At 33.5% G+C, this 14,562-nt stretch overlaps 1 long non-coding RNA gene across 1 annotated transcript; it reads left to right on the top strand.

Annotated features, from left to right (window-relative positions):
- The first annotated feature begins 4,240 nt into the window (after nucleotides 1–4,240).
- On the top strand, nucleotides 4,241–14,275 carry LOC143258164 (uncharacterized). The gene is made up of 3 exons (XR_013032170.1): nucleotides 4,241–4,366; nucleotides 12,210–12,328; nucleotides 13,982–14,275. It is a non-coding gene; the product is annotated as an uncharacterized LOC143258164 (long non-coding RNA).
- Nucleotides 14,276–14,562: the final 287 nt, after the last annotated feature.

Raw genomic sequence — 14,562 nt, 5'->3', positions numbered from 1 at the left:
TTGGTGACTGCTGCAATGACCATCAAGAGTTTGACACGATGTTGGCTGCTCATCTGATAATGTATTGTTTCATCATGGTACTATACTGTCCATGACACTTCTCATCTCTTTGTCTAAATAATAAGTTTACCTCACCAGTGAATTGTTCATATCTAAACTAATCTCGTTGGTCTCGGGAAGCGAATCTGGTCAGCAGCTCTGTGACCCATCCTCCTCCTACAGTTAGGAGGTAACTGGTAGAGATTAAATCAGTCAGCAACAACAACATTGCTTTTTCCATCGCTGAAATAAAATCCTTGGTCTAGAAGAAAGCATTAGAACTTGCTGCACTCTCAAATCACGTTTTGCTTTAGCTAGATTTCAGTTTCTTCACTTTCACTATAAGTTTTATATGGTTTCAGAAAGTGTCATTGCATGTGTACAAATTACAAATATTATAGTAACTAGATAGTCAAACAGGATGAAAAAAGCTCTTTAAAAATCTACTTTGCAAAACAATTACTGATTATGGCATCAAAGAGGTAATTTAAGAGCTGAATGTGTGATATTCTCAAATAAGACTGGAACCAATAAATAAATACTAAGTATTGAAGTAAAGGGATGATTTGAACAAACTGAAAGCAAAAAGAAGGTGTTCGTTTAAAACCAAAAAATATTTATTACATGCAGTAAAATATGTTGGGGATAAACCTTCATATTGGTTTCCTTTGCGATAAAGCTTGAACAATTTAGCCCTTGGAATAAAGGGAAAATATTTAGTTGACCAAAGGCTGAAGAAATACGTCAGATCAGTCCTGGCCCGGCATGGCCAGATGGTTAAGGCGCTCGACTCGTAATCTGAGGATTGCGGGTTCGAATACCCGTCGCATCAAATATGCTCGCCCTTTCAGCCGTGGAGTTGTTATAATGTTACGATCAATCCCACTATTCGGTGGTAAGAGAGTAGTCCAAGAGTTGACGGTGGGTGGTGATGACTAGCTGCCTTCCCTCTAGTCTTACACTGCTAAATTAGGAACGGCTACTCGAGGGCTATCTACGATAGCCGTCCCTAATTTAGCAGTGTAAGACTAGAGGAAAGGCAGCTAGTCATCACTACCCACCGCCATCTCTTGGACTACTCTTTTACCAGTAAATAATTGAATTGACAGTCACTTAATAACGCCTCTATGGCTGAGAGGGCGAGAGCATGTCTGGTGTGACGGAGGTTCGAATCCGCGACCTTGAAATTACGAGTCGAACGCTCTAATTACCTGGCCATGTTGGATTCCAATAAGAATAATTTTACAGTGACAATATTTACACAATTATAAAGCAATATTGACACAATCACAAAAATACTAAAAATTAACTGACCTGTCAGAATAAAGACTTTCTTCATACAATATGCCTTAATGATTCCAATTTCACCGTCACATACAATTCCAAGTTTTTTGAAAGATCAAGCGTGTTCATTTTCGGTGGTTGGATAGGTCTCTACAGTAGTTATTAACTTCACGCTACCCTTAGCAACATTTATATACTGTCATGCCCCCAGTGGCCCAGTGTTATGTCTACGGAGTTATACTGCTAGAAATCGGGTTTTGATACCCGCCGTGGGCAGAGTACAGATAGCCCTTTTTGTAGCTTTGGGCATAAAAACAAATATACTAGCAAAGAGCTCTCAAAACTTCTAAACTATATATATAAAAACTTCCATATGTGAATATCATCACATCCTCTATACTTTCGGCAACTTACATATTTCTAAGCTTAAGTCACTAGGGTTCCAAAATATTCAATAGCTTTTCTGTAGTTCAGGAATATTCAATGGGAGTCTATCATATTATTTATGCTAAAGATGCTGACCAGGTTTATTTGACTTTTAAATTTTGATAAGGTATTAAGTTCAATATTAAAAATAGCAAGACTTATGTCTAACCATCAAGGTATTATCTTTTTATTAACAATACTACGTAACCCTTGCACAAAAACAAGCACATGGAATCTCACAAACGGACAAGATGAAAATAAAATGAAAAGCTGATATGTTGTCGATATCAGGCTTTAGGCCTTTGTAGACCAGGAAGGGTCAGGTGCATTTGACTTCTTTCTTCTCATAGTACACGGTGGAGAATTCCAGAAGTAATATTATTTTAATTACCACAAGGGTACCAGAGTTTTATTAATCTACAAACTTCGATCCTTTTTATGGCCATGTTCAAATAGGTAGTTACAGTAACAATAATGTGTGTAATACACTATCTCTTGTTTTCACTTATGCATAATTCTACAGATTGCGAACTGTTCAAGATGTGTTATTAACATTGTTTTGTTGATTTTAAAATTCTTCAAGAGCATTTACATAAATACACTTTTTTAATGTTGTCGCAATAACTTAAAAGTAATGATGATATAGAAGTCTATCATTAGGTGGCCTTAATTTATGTTTATTTGTAATTTATTCATTAACCGGGGAGAGGTTCTTAAGGCTATCTTAATCTCGTACACGATAACGATCTAGTTCACATAGAAAATAATTTTTGTGCCATTTTTCAAAAGCTGATGAGAAAGAAAGTATAATTTGCTTTGAATTTATCAAAAAGCTACTCAAGAGCTATCTGCGCCAGCCATCTTGATTTAGCAGTAATAGACTATAAAGAAAGCAGCTAGTCATCACCATTCACCAACAGCTCTTGGGATACTCTTGCGAACGAATAGTGGGGTTGAGTGTCACTTCTAACGCCACCACAGCTGAAAGAGTGAGTATATCAAAATATCGTGTCAGTTAAAATATTGTCTAAAGTAATCTTTATTCTCTTCAAGTACGTTGTGACAAAAACAAACAAACTGTTTCTGCCAAACGATATACTCCATGTTAGTGGATTGTTTAAAATATGGTTTGTAAGAAAAAAAACATTTACTAAGCTTGAAGAATTTTGCGTAGAAGATAGATATGTCATTTATAATGCGGTTGAAATATTTATATATATTCTTGCCACAATTATAAATTTTGTTTTTAAGTAAAATTTAAATTACAAGTATATTATTATAATTCTGTATTTTTGTGAATTTAATCATTGGATCCAATTAAACTACGATAACAGTAGTAATTTTACAACTTTTATGTCCAAAGGATGCCCCCACAGTGGGAAGATGGATGTAGTCAAAGATGAATACATCAGTGTTCCATATTTTCCCACTAGAGAAACGCATTGTTAGATTGACATAACAGGCGGTCATTCAAAGTGTTATCACAGGGATCAACTAAACAATGGAGGGCCGAAATTATAGTTCGCTACCAGATAGGGGACTATAATAGATGATTACATAATAATATCACAAAGAAGAGAACGTGTTTACTGGCCGCCATGACGGGTGACCATGACTCATACAATACATGTTGATAATGGACCATTAATTTATTTATTAAATTAACTTTAAAAATATGATTAAGACTAATTCATTAAATCATCCTAAATGAGATACATAACACTAATTAATAATCTCAATAATGCGTCTTATATTTAGGGATTAAAATAACTGATAATGATATCAAACTAAATATTTTTGATAAAAGGAAGTATTTTACTTTTCCAATGTATAGCTTACCCTCTTTTAATAGCAATATTTTTATTTCGGAATTTCGCGCAAAGCTACTCGAAGGCTATCTGCGCTCGCAGTCCCTAATTTAGCAGTATTAGACTGAAGGGAAGGCAGCTAGTCATCACCATCCACCGCCAACTCTTGGGCTACTTTTTTAACAACGAATAGTGGGATTGAAGGTCACATTATAACGCCCACACGGTTCACAGGACGAACATAGTTGATGTGACGGGGATTCGAACCCGCGACCCTCATATTACAAGTCGAGTGCCTTAAGCACGTGGCCATGCCACGCCTAAATAATAATAATGTACTATACTCTTATGTTATAAGTATTATAACTTCAAAATTATACAGATTTTGTAAAATATGTAATAAATCACGATATTTTATTATTAATGTTAATATACTAATAAAAAATTAATATCAAATAGATTTAATAAAACTATATATATATATATATATAATTATTAAAATATTCTGTGATAAATATAAGAATGTATTAAATAAATATAAAAACATAATAATTAAGGAAATTTACTGAAAGTTTCTGACAACTATTTTTAATTAATAAAATCATTTGAACTACTTGGCACTACTTTATGAGGATGAACACCTTATCGTATATATAGGCTTGTTTAGAGTCTGAAAATTGGTAGTTACAGTGGACTTAACTGGTGATGGTTGGGAGTTATACTAGTTTAGATAGAAGGTTGATACTTTTTGTGCTAGTATAATTTGTTGCCTTATCACCATAATGGGGCTGGAATTCCAGCTTCAGGAGGTAAGTTTATTTAACTTACTTACCCCTAAGTAGTATTACCCTACTTTGTCTGAATTTTTTATTTTACTTTATCCTTCTTTACTTTGGAGAACAGTTACCTACCTTCTCACAACTGTCTGTAGATGATGGTATAGATGTGGGACGTTGTGGGCTTGAACGTCCACATCTCTCTCTCCTAATTTCTATTTCTATTCATTTGATTATTTAATTATCACGTGAGACTGGCGAATGGAGGTTAAGACTGAGAGACGGTGTATGCTAGACTCTTGATTACTTTACTTTGATACCTACCTTAACAGGACCATGATACTGTGATAAACTGCATACCAACATTCAGGAATTATGGTTTCTAACTTTAAAATATCAAGTATTCATTTTACAATGTAATATTAAATTTTAGTATTGAAAGTCGTGTAGGAATGATCTGTGTGTAACTGTATTATTCCTATATTTTTGTTTGCATTATTTTTGGCACTGCCATTTCTTCATCACTTTACATTTACAAAATGTTTTTATTACTTGTTTTGTGAAGTTTTCCTCCTTGTTTGAAAGCTAGCGTATTCTATGAATGTGTGTAATAAAATTTAATATCAAGTACAATGATTTTTTTTAATCCTTCATTTCATACACAGTATAGGAGTGGGCTCCTAAAGACACTGACTGTATAGAGTATTCTACATGTTATAGTTGCTACCTATCATAAATTATCCAGGATAAATTTCCGATTTATTATGTTACGTATGTTAACGTATTACGATTTTAAATAGCCAAAAAATTTAATTTAGAAGTAAACTGAATGTCAATATCTATCAAAGTTATGATATTTGTCAACAAGATTGATACACACAATTTTCTTTCTTAACACAAATATATTTTGATATACAAATAACAATACAATTTATAATAACGGTTATTACATATAATGGTTTATGTACAAAAGTTTTACAAACTTACGAAGAATACTAAGTCCTCTATCTGGTCTTGAACTGAATACTTTGTCAATGGTTCACGAGGAGAACTTACTTTTATGTTTATACACAGATACACTTCACTTGACAGTAATGCTAGCTAGCCTTATTCATTACACGTGATTTTTTTGTCGACGAAAATATCTAATGTCCTCGTAGAAATACTAAAGTTCGAAGTTAATTCACTGAAGTAGATAATGTTCGAAATCTATAAATTTTCCTGGTCGAATATTTGTAGTTTTCCAATTAATATACGTTTGTCACAATTATAGCTTCCAACTGCAGCAAACCACCAATATTACTAAACTGTCTCTCCACGTGTTGCGATAGCTACCTTTTATACTTATTAGGCGAGACTCTCAAATATTCGGCTGCCAATAATACCAGCAATTACTAGTATGTTACATACACACGTCGTACATTGTTGATTCTTACGCTCGAGAATTTTCTACAAATTTAGAGAACAGGCGAGAGTTTCGCAAAACAATATATGTTACATGCATTTCTAAATATATATTAAACTGAAACAAACGTCGACATTAAAGAAATTATACATTAGTAAATCTGTTACATAGTCACTTAATCTTCATCTGTTACTGATGGTAATTCCTGTTTCACTCTGAACGTCAGCTTCCTGAAAGAACGTCATATTTCTGTAAGAAAGCTAACTTCAAGGGGTAATAACACCATTTACACCAGAATATGATTCTTTCAGTTATTACCACTTATTATTATTAAACGATGACATCGTGCGTTGCCCAGAAATAAATAAAATGGATTTAGTTGTAAACTGACGCTAGTAATAAAGTAGTTGTAAGGTGAAACATGAAGAAAGATTAGGAATCTTGTGATTTGGACATTTTCTGGCTTGTTAGCTTAGCAATGGTTTCTTGCCTTGTTTATGGGCTTATTGGGCCGAGAAAAAAAATCGGAGTGAGCGACAATAATCTGTTAAAGTAAAACTCTACGTCATTATTGATTTTTTTTTAGCGTACACATTTGTGTGCCTATTGAGTACCTTGGCCATCACTACATATAAATATTACAGCAAGAAACGAAGCCTACGCTTAGAAAAATTTCACCTTCATGTTTTTGTTTTTGTTTTTCGCACAAAGCTACTCGAAGGCTATCTGCGCTATCCCTCCCTAATTTAGCAGTGTAAGACTAGAGGGAAGGCAGCTCGTCATCACCATCCACCACCAACTCTTGGGCTACTCTTTTAACAACGAATAGTGGGATTGACAGTAACATTATAACGCCCACATGGTTGACAGGGCGAACATAGTTGATGTGACGGGGATTCGAACCCGCGACCCTCAGATTACAAGTCGAGTGCCTTAACACGCTTTGCTATGCCGGGCCATTTCACCTTCAACATTACTCTAAAAACGATGTATTCGGGTTTTAGTTTAATAAAGTCTCGGAATAAAAGTCAAAATATTTACTTCTATACTGAGATTTTCTTCGGGTTGAAGCTGAATAAAGTTTCAGTATGACCATAACTTGTATTTTATGTTTTCTAACTTCGACTTCACGCGCATCACTGTTCTATCGGTGACATTTTTACTTCATTCTTTCTCCTGCTACTACAAAGTACATTAAATGTTTTCTGATTTGTTTTGCTTATTTGTACATTCCACGCCTTTGCATATACAGTTTTAACTGCTTATTGAAAACACACCTAACTATTTGTAGTAAGACACGTCTGTTTGTAAATTGAGTCTCATCATTTATTGTTCAATTAATTATTTTAAGTGGCACATGACTATTTGTAGTATGACTTGTTCCTTAGTACAGTAAGTATTTAACCAGAATGCATTTCATCAATTATCATTTCGGATGACTCATGCTCCATCTGACGATAGTGCATCTTAACAATAGTCCTAAGTTTTAGTTTCCATTCTAAAAGGCTCTGTCGTAAGGTTGTTATATTCAAAGCACGCTATCTCTCCTTTTATGCCCTCCATAATCCAACTACTGTATGAGTTTTCCTACGCATCTTCAGCAATCCAGTTACACAGAATTCTTTAATCTAGTAACTTGACTAAACATCTATTTCACTCTCCAGTTGCTTTAGGCTTATATCATTTGAACAGACATACTGTGTAAGCAATTTGTGTATGTGTGGCTTTTGTCGCTTTCTCAGACAAAAATCCCTCTTTAGTATGTTACCTGACGCACGTGAACAGCTTTTGCCGCTGAATTTTCTGTTCGTGGATTCTTACCTGTTACTTCACTTGGTTTGGATACGAATACAACTTGTAGAAAGTCTGGATGGTCATGGTGTATCAAGCTTAACAACATTCCTTTGTTTTCCAATGCCATTAAGTACAAAATATATTATCGTGTTGGAAGTTTTACATTCCTGATCTAACAGTTTGAGTATTTCGGGTTGGGAAGGGTAGTTACATAACATTACTGAAATCAATCGTTTTTTTCGTGGCATCACATTAACTAAGTGATGCCAAACAATGTTATCCATTGGCTGTGGTTGCCATATGACTTGCTGATTTACGTATTCAAAAGTTCTTTTGATAGAACATACGTGTACAAAAGATAGCTAAATATAGCGAATGAATCACGTGGTTGTAATATATTCCACACATTATAAAGAAAGTGTAGTATGTTCTATCAAAAGGACTGTATATTATATATACAGATAACACTTTTCTAGTATAATATACAGTCGATAAAAGTAGGAATTTGATACTAATTATAAAATGTTGCCCTAGGGGCCTTTCGTGATTCAAGTATTCATTTTCCTCGTTAATTGGGTTTAAAGTTACATTCTTTTACTTATGTGAAGCCTGTGAACTCCTGTGCTTCAAGTTTCTTTTAGCTGTGCGTTGTCTAGCTCAGTATTGTTACGTCACGTACCCTCGATAAATACCTGTTTCTTGTTTTCTCATGAACTTTGAAATAACAGAACGTACAGAATAGCTACGAAGGTTTGATCGCGCTTCAATCTTACAGCTTCTGTTTCTTTTGAACCAGTCTACCATAACTGACATAAAATTTACATATTACCTATTATGACTAACATTTTAATGTTAAGTATTGTATTATTTTTTCTTTAAATTAAGGTACATTTAACACAGATATTTTGCGAACCTTTCTTTAAATATTATGTTAATCTATTTACATTTTACTGAGTGTGATCAATCTTTTTGTGTACCAATACATTAGAAAAAACTACATGTACACGCTATTGTTATTTATTTCTCCTAAATACTAACAAACAGAGGCGGATTGGAAATTAAAATGATTACTATACTGGATTTCCAGTGAGATATAAGGTTTGGTTTGTTTTGAATTTCCTGCAAAGCTACACGAGGGCTATCTGCTCTAACCGTCCTTAATTTTGTACTATAAGACTAGATGGAGGCAGCTAGTCATCATCACCCACCGCCAACTCTTGGGCTACTCTTTTACCAACGAATAGTGGGATTCACTGTCATATTATAACGCCCTCACGGCTGAAAGGGCGATCATGTTTGGTGTGACGGGGATTCGAATCCGCCACCCTCAGATTACGAGTCAGGTGCCTTAACCATATGGCCATGCCGGGCCGAGATATAGGGAGAGCGAGGTGTAACTCTTTATGCTGCATAGCTTATAACTAGCACTGTTCTTTTGAAATATCACAATGATGTTCCACTAGTGAGACTCACATTGAAATTATGCCTTAAACCCATTTGATTACAATTTTAGAAGTTTTAGTAAACAATTAGTTTCGTTGATAACAACAAATGTGCACAATAAATGCACACTATTAAATATGAAAGAAGTACCATTTCTCCATTAATGAAGCGATTTATGAAAAAATGTTATAAAATAAAGTACTTTTTTATTTTAGCAAGGATCTATCTTATAATGTTTTTCATTTTGGTGTCATACAAAACTGCTTTTAGCTTATTTTTTAACAGTACATCCAAGGGCCAATCATCCAGGATTTTGCAGAACCTAATTTTTCAAGTCATTCCAGATCTTTTTGTTTTATTGGCTAAAACTTTTACCAAAACCTGATTGGACAAAAAGCAGGCGTTTACCGTACCCTTTGTGAAAACTGGATCTCCGGCTGACCATAAAACAGATGTGGACATACTATTAACATTCAGTGACTAACAGTAATGATCTTATATTGATAAAGCAACAGGAAAAAATACAGGAAAAAAAAAAGAGAAAGAAAATGGCTTGTAAGTATAAAGTGTGTATATGCGGTATTTATGGCAGATGCACTCGATGTCAATGTGGATACAACGGTTAAACCCAGAAGTCAAAATTGCTCGGAAAACAAGTGGGAAACAGCGGTAAAGGAAATTAGACACGAAGAAAGAAAGAAAAAAGAAAGAAAAGACTACTTTATTCAGTTGGACAGTGATGGAGATGAAATGTCCAGCGACACTTCCGAAAATCCCTTGAATTTCGTGACACCAAAGAAACAACACAGATAATCCAAGTATTTAAGTACGAAAAGAATACATTCAAGGTGTTGTTGTAGTACTCCAACAGGGTGCGGGAACAATATTTATTTAATTCGTCAGTTCTTTGGTATCGAATTCACAGCAACATCAAACTTAACAAATGAAGAAGTTCGACGGAAAGCATTAAGTTCAATATTCTTGATTAGAACAATTGAATGCTTGCATTTTGCATGAACTGTACTAAGGATTCTATGCACTATGCTATTCCAAGGAGATCTGGATCGTCTTTTGAACGTGAGTGTAAACGACATTTTTAAGAAATCTGATTATCCAAAAACTATTTTTATCTGCCAGAGAAATGTATTCAGAGGAAAGTTATACTTTCATTGCTATGTTAGTGGATGACATTCAAAAAAGTGAAAGAGAGATTGAAGATTGGAGAACACGCTTTTGAAACACCCAAAGAGCACTTTCGTCGATTGAAATGTGAGTTTTAGTTAGAGCCTACAGTTTGACCTGTGCATAATTACTGAAAGAGATCTGCACTGAAAATTATGGAGTACCATAATGTTACCTTAACGATATAGATGATCAACGCTAGAACACGTTCCTATCATACACAACTTTGAAATTAGATATAGAAACACTGAAGAAAAATGGATATAAAATGCAAATATTAGGAAATTGTTCCTATTATATTATGTGTAAATGGACTACATAAGAGTACAATCACGAGTTGAGAATATGCATTGTGATTGGTTGATATCCAGTAAATAAAACTGTTTCACCAGCATTATAAATGTACCGGCTGTCATACCATTCCTTGCAGCAGTGTGGTTAATGCACACGTGGTCCCCAAAAGAGAAACGCTACATGACAAACACAAAGAAATATTATTTTTGGTTTGCGAAAAATGCTTCATGCAACATAATAAGGCGAAATAATAAGATACTTACAGTATAATACTTTTTTATTATATTAAAACTTCGAATAAAACCAAAAATAGATTTCGTTCAGCAACGTTTCATGTAGCTGCCATTCTCAGACTTTTAAAGAATTCGCTCGAAACACCAATGAAACATTATATTATTATTATTATTCGTTTTTGTGTGTTTTTTAACGTTACAGTCTGAATGAATACATCAATAAGCCCAGAGTTCTGATGTCGTGATCTGATTTTAGGAAACATGCGCGAAATAGCTTTACTTAATGAGTTTCTAGAATGTTTATCGCATGAATCTGTTATTTCGATTTCATCGCTTCAATCTAATCCGAAGAGGAATTTCATTTATATTGATTATTTAACATTGCGTCAGATATTTAATCGATATGCTTTTATTTTGATATTTTATGTGTTTTTTTTATGTTATAAATTAATCAAGTTCAAAGAAATCCAATAAAACCCCAGCGAGAGGTGGATTTTGTTCTACATGCTTTTTTCTATTTGAATTAACATATTTTTAAGCTCTCAGTGGCATAGCGATATATCTGCAGACTAACCACGTCAGAATCTGATTTCGATACTCGTGGTGGGCAGAACACAGATAGCCCATTATATAGGTATTTGCCTTAATGTCTCCCTCTGAGATAGTGGTAAGGCTTTGGATTTAGAATGTTAAAATCAGGACTTCGATTCCCTCTCGGTGTACAGAGCAGGTAACTCAACGTGGCTTTGCTATGAGAAACACACACACACACTCACATACTATGTGCTTAACTTCAAACAAACGTATATTAAAATAAGGATTGAGAATTTTTAGTTTACCAAATGCGTTGAGGTTATTATTTCTACAGTGAAATTTATTATAATAAAAATTGAATATCAGTCGCCTACTGCTTATGAATTACATTAAAATAACGCCTATATATCTGTATGTGTGTGTACATATTATCTTTTTTATGTGTGCTAATCCCAAGTAAGTGTTCTAAAATTACACTTTATATCTTTAATTTGAATTTCGTAAGCAATCTATGCTCCAAGTCGTAACTTAACTGCACTTTCTTTCCATACGAAGGCACAAGTCAAGAAAAATGAATCTTTTAAAAGCGAGCGCGAAATCCATTTGCCACCGAATTTGCGACGCCAAGTGAGCGATATACGTATTTCGAATATCGTTCTAATGACAAAGATATTAAGCAAACGCTTTTAATTGTGTTACAGTAAATATTAAACGTATAATTTTTTTTTTGTGTTTTGACTGCATGTCGAAAATAAAGAAATATAAATATGGTTTTAAAGAGTAATGTAGTTGCTTGTTCATATACTACAAAAATCTTTTGTTGTGGATATCGCAATTGAATTAATTGAAGATATTGATCAAATATAATTTTTTAAATATTCAAGATATACACATTTTTAATAATAAATAAAGTTTTACTGTGAGTAAACAACCAAGTTGCCATACAGATATTATAAGAGTTAAAATGAAATAAAAGCATTATATATTTTAGAGGCCTATGATGAAATACATGGTGGGTTATAGAAGATCAAGAAAAGTTGGTCAAACGGGATGTAAGGAAATCTGAAAGAGTTTACTAAAAACGAATGACTGAAGCTGTAAAATTTAACAGTAAGGATTTATTTAAATACATTAAGGATAAACATAATGTTAGGATGGGAGTAGGACCTTTAAACGATGAGGATGATTTTGAAATAATTAGATTAATAAATTCTAATTATTCTTCAATTTTTAGAAATGAAGATTCACAGAATATTTGTCATTCTATCAACCTCTTGGTGGAAAAGGTCGAACAAAATTATTACATTACTTCTGACCTTGTTCAGAAAAAAATGTGTAATTTAAAGAATGACGAGGTCTTTGGATCAGATAATATTTCCAAAGTAATTTTGAATGCGATTAAGGATTGTACATGTGAGCCACTTGCTATAATTTTTGAAGAGTGGTCAAATGAGAGAAAAATTTGAAACTGGCTAGTGACATTCCTATGTCTAAGGGAGGTGATAAAAACTGTTCCGATAACTGTAAGCCTATTAGCCTCGCGTAAGTGGTGAGAAGTTTTTGAAAATTTTATGAAATATGCTTTGGAAGATGACAAAATTTTAAACCTTGGTGAAGAGTTAACATCATTTTACAAGGGAAAAATCTTGCTTTATTAATCTGTCAACATTCTTTGAAGAGGTTTTTCTGGATTAATGCCAAAGAAGGGTACCTCAGTGCTTATTGTTAGGACCTTTGTCCTTTTTTATTTGCATTGATAATACCGATGAAGAAGTGGTTAATGAATTAATTAAATATTCTGATGATATGAAGGTCCTGATGGTATTTATAATGATTTTGCTGTTTACAAACGGATTTGGATTACACGGTGAACTAAATGAATAAATGTTAGAAGACTTTTTAATTATATAATAGATACAATTTAATGCATGTGGGTTACCACAATTTAAATTATAATTTCAAAGAAAATAGCCTTAACAGCGTCATGAGAAAAAATAATCTTGTTGCTCTGGTTGCCCAGTCGTTTTACACTAAGTAATGTGCCATTGTTACTAGTAGGTCAAGTAGGACTTCAGGTTGTATCTGTAGAAATATTGACTATAATGCTGAATAATTTATAATTTAATTGTATAGGTTACTGGTTAGGATTTATTTGGAGTATTATATTCAGTCATTGAATTGTAGTAAAGTGGTCGCTAGGACAATACTCACGGTAGAAAGGTCATCGTACGACTACAGGTTGTTAGAGGACATTCTGATTAAGAAGTTTAAAGTTTTCAGGGAAAAAAATAATGTAAGTGAATAATTTTTGAGGGATACTTAATGATGAGAACGGTAGGCCTTGTAAATACAAACATAAATTTTGGTAGAGTAGGAGTCAGTTTCAGCAAAAAGTTTTATTTTTCTAACAAGGTGTTTGATGTTTAAATTAAATTGCTTTCCGGTTTGGGAAAGCTTCATAAATACTTAAATGTTTGGACTGACTTTTAAGTGTTTTTTTTTTGTTATTTTTATAAACTTTCGTTTTGTTAAGTGAGTGGGATGCCCTAAATGTGCTAAGAGGTTGTTCTTAAATTTTGTTGTGTTTATAAGAATATCACTTAAAACAAGAGTTTATGTACACGATGGAGTACTCTAACATCAAATATGTTATCAACATAGCTTTGAAAATATCAAATTAACTAAGTGACTTATTTACATGATGAGCTCTATAATTAGGGCTGATATAAGCATATTTAAAGGAATATCTTAATTTACTTTCAGCTGGAGATAGGGCTAAATCTGTCAAACAGACTCCGGGTGGCCTTATCTATATGGCATAGTCTTCTATCAAGGAAGACTAAGATGCCTCCTAAAGATCACGTAGACTTGTGAATATTAACCATAGGTTTTTAGCGTTGCTCAACCCAAACCTGATATCAGATTTTGTGTTATATATATAGTCATATATAAATATTAATTTTTTTTTGTACTGATAAAAGAGAACATTTTTCAAGAATGTACAGAGGGTTGGTAATACTTTCTATAACAGTCTTTACATATTAAAGCAGTGGCAAATCGCTGGAGATGCAAACTGTAGCATTACGTGTGAATTATTTAGTATCTTCTTATCTTGTTCATAACATAATTCTTGACTATACTACAGTATATTTCCGCCAAGGCTATCTTATGGTGCAAATAATTATTCTTGCAGCGAAACTGTTAAGAAATACTACAACGTTTAGAAGAAAGAATCCATCAGTGTTTAAATGGAACAGGAAGAACTCACACAGTAAGATATTTGGATAGAAATGAAGTCCGAAAATCTTTCTCAAGTCATTCCAGAGCAGCATCCTCATCCACAA

Source organism: Tachypleus tridentatus, chromosome 7 (assembly GCF_004210375.1).
Source record: "Tachypleus tridentatus isolate NWPU-2018 chromosome 7, ASM421037v1, whole genome shotgun sequence".
NCBI classification, from domain to species: domain Eukaryota; kingdom Metazoa; phylum Arthropoda; class Merostomata; order Xiphosura; family Limulidae; genus Tachypleus; species Tachypleus tridentatus.
Note: the sequence above shows the minus strand (reverse complement) of the source record. Positions and strands in the feature narration are given on the sequence as shown.